We start from the raw sequence: 2,788 nt of genomic DNA, 5'->3' as shown, positions 1-2,788 counted from the left end.
TCTTAACATGAAGAAAGTTGGTAGGACTAACTATTGCTCTATTCTGGAAACTTCAAGTTCTTTACAGTAGGAATGATTCCATAACATGATTTGGGCACCAGATTTTTGAAGGTATGATATATTTATAGGTAACTTCTTTTTTTTTTTTTTTATTGTGCTTTAGATGAAGATTTACAGAGCAAATTAGTTTTTCGTTGAACAATTAATACACATATCATTTTGTGACATTGGTTACCAACCTCACAACGTGTCAACACTCTCCCCTTCTTGATGTTGGGTTCTCCATCATCAGTCTTCCCGTCCCCTCCTGCCCTCTTGTCCTCACCCTTGGGTTGGTGTAACCATTTAGTCTCGTTTCGTTTTACGGGCCAAAAATATGGAATGCTTCACGAATTTTCACGTCATCCTTGCACAGGGGCCATGCGAATCTTCTCCAATTTTAGTATATGTGCTGCTGAAGCAAGCAATGAAAGTATGGTATATTTATACACTTAGTGCATCTAAGTGTGATCTATTGGTTATAAAAGCCAGTTCATAAGGGGAAACCTTTAGCACTTAATTATGATCATGGTTTATAACAAGATGATGCAAAGCTAATGTTTGCTTTGTGGCCTATTGCCACAATGCCACCAATGGATTAGTAGAAGCAATTGTAGGCACTGCAGGACATCATAGCTCTTTTTCTGTTTAGAGCAACTCTGCAGACTGAGAGAAGCCCTGGAATATAGGCTACCCTCCCTCCCTGCCACCACGACTCACACAGACCAATACCCCACTTGCACGCAGCATTAGATAAGGTGGGTAAAGTTCTGGATATAGAGAGAGAATCTGTCCGGAGACTTCACTAAGTCCTAAACAGTCTTGGTTCTGACTCTGAAAAACTCAATTGCTTGCTTCCTTCGCTACCCCAATCTCTCCTCCACTGTACCAAAATGTAAGGAAAATATGTGGGGTAGGGGGATGCAAAGTCTCAATATCTGTTACAGATTGAATTGTGTCCCCCCAGAAAACTTGTGTTGAAATCCCAAGCCCTGTACCTGTAAATATGACCCTGTTTGGAAACAGGGGAAGCGGGTTCTCTGTTATGTTAATGAGGTCACACCAGTGTTGGGTTGATCCCAAACCTCATCACCTCTGAGTTATAACAAGAACAGAACAGACACAGAGACACACACACAGGGGAAGACAGACAGCATATGAGGCTGTCTACTAGCCAAGGAACCAAGGAAGGCCCGGGGCTGCCGACAAGGAAGGCATCAACATAGCCAAGACCCTGACGTGGACTCAGCCTCCAGAAGGTGAGAAAACAAATTTCTGTTCTTTTAAGCCACCCACTTATGGAATTCCTGTTACAGCAGGATTAGATAACTAAGATAATACCCAATAGTCCAGCAGAGATAAAATGTGAAATATATTAAACTAAGATGAAGATTCTTTTGTTTTCCACCTGGCACCCCTCTGTCAGTTCTTAGAGATCATTAAAAATAGGTCTGCAAATTCCACCTGCAAGAGTTCATCTTCAAAATTAGCCAGCAGTATATACTACACTCACAGACAGCTATTAAAAGAGATGACAACTCAGCAACGTTGGGGTAACCCTTCCATTTTTCATTGTTATGTTGGTGTGTAATTAAAATTATGCTGTAATTCTATTTTTCAGAAGATCTGTTCACTGTCAGAATTAAAAGGATATGGCAAGTAAAAGTAACCTGATACAGTAAATAGCATAAACAGAACACAGACGATGCTCATAATGTCATTCTACGTTCACATAGAAGAATCACTGAAAAGCGTACAACGTAGTCCATTTGCCAGCAAAGTTGTTTCCAGCTCCTGCTCCATAAAATATAAGTTATTTTTGAGCTGCTCTGAATTCCTCAGATGACAAGTGTCTTGTTAGCCCTGCAACTTGTCCTCCTTTACTTGGCAATAAAACCAGGTTGCCATATGCAGGTGGGTGCACTGGAGCCTCTTGAGGGTGTAGGCTTTGACCCTTGAGACCAGAGGGATGGAGATGGGAAAAGTGGAGACTGGCGCCATTTTGAGGATACTGAGTTCCTCTTCCCCCAATTAGGCAGAAGTGACTGAGAGCCCATTAGGGCAGTAGCTGCTGACCAGAATCTGCAGAAGAAATGACCCCTGGAATTGTAGAACTGATCAGTCATTCCAGCAGGGTTCCTGGACTCTGGGCCTAAGCGTCATCATCTGTTCCCGTCTCCCTCCCTCCAGGCAGGTGAGCTTGGCAGCCAGCCAGCACAGATGGCCACCTTCCTCCCTCCTCCCTCCACAGGGAGCAGGGGACCACTCGGGGAGCTGAAACAGAGTCACATAATACGATAGGCATCCGGAGGAATGAAGATTCCCCTGGTAGCAGCTGATGTTCCTGTTACTGGAGGGATTATTCAAGAACACATCCCAGCCATGGCCATGGTCATGTCACAACGCAGTTGATCAGCGTCAGCTGGGCCTTCTTGTTCTGCTTCCAATCAAACGCGAGACAATCAGAGCTCCAACACCTATCTATCATGTCCGACATTTTCCTGTGTTTGCAAGACAGTGAGAAATGATGCCTTTGTAGCATTTGTGAGGTGTAATCTCTCTCTCATTTATTCCTTTGTGAAGAGGGGATACTCCACATAACTTAACACTGTTTGACCCTTTTCGGCAAGTCCTAAGATCCACATAACTGTATGGTATTATTACAATCATGACCAGTGATATTAACCCTCAGTCCAAATCCCTAGATTTTTCTTTTGACAGGTTCATATTACCCCAAGAGAAACCTTAG

At 43.3% G+C, this 2,788-nt stretch overlaps 1 pseudogene; it reads right to left on the bottom strand.

Annotated features, from left to right (window-relative positions):
• Positions 1-370: 370 nt before the first annotated feature.
• On the bottom strand, positions 371-463 carry LOC111821687 (uncharacterized; annotated as a pseudogene).
• Positions 464-2,788: the final 2,325 nt, after the last annotated feature.

Source organism: Trichechus manatus, unplaced genomic scaffold (genome assembly GCF_000243295.1).
Source record: "Trichechus manatus latirostris isolate Lorelei unplaced genomic scaffold, TriManLat1.0 scaffold00097, whole genome shotgun sequence".
NCBI classification, from domain to species: Eukaryota; Metazoa; Chordata; class Mammalia; order Sirenia; family Trichechidae; genus Trichechus; species Trichechus manatus.
The sequence above is the reverse complement of the archived record's forward strand: the minus strand, read 5'-3'. Positions and strand labels throughout refer to the sequence as shown.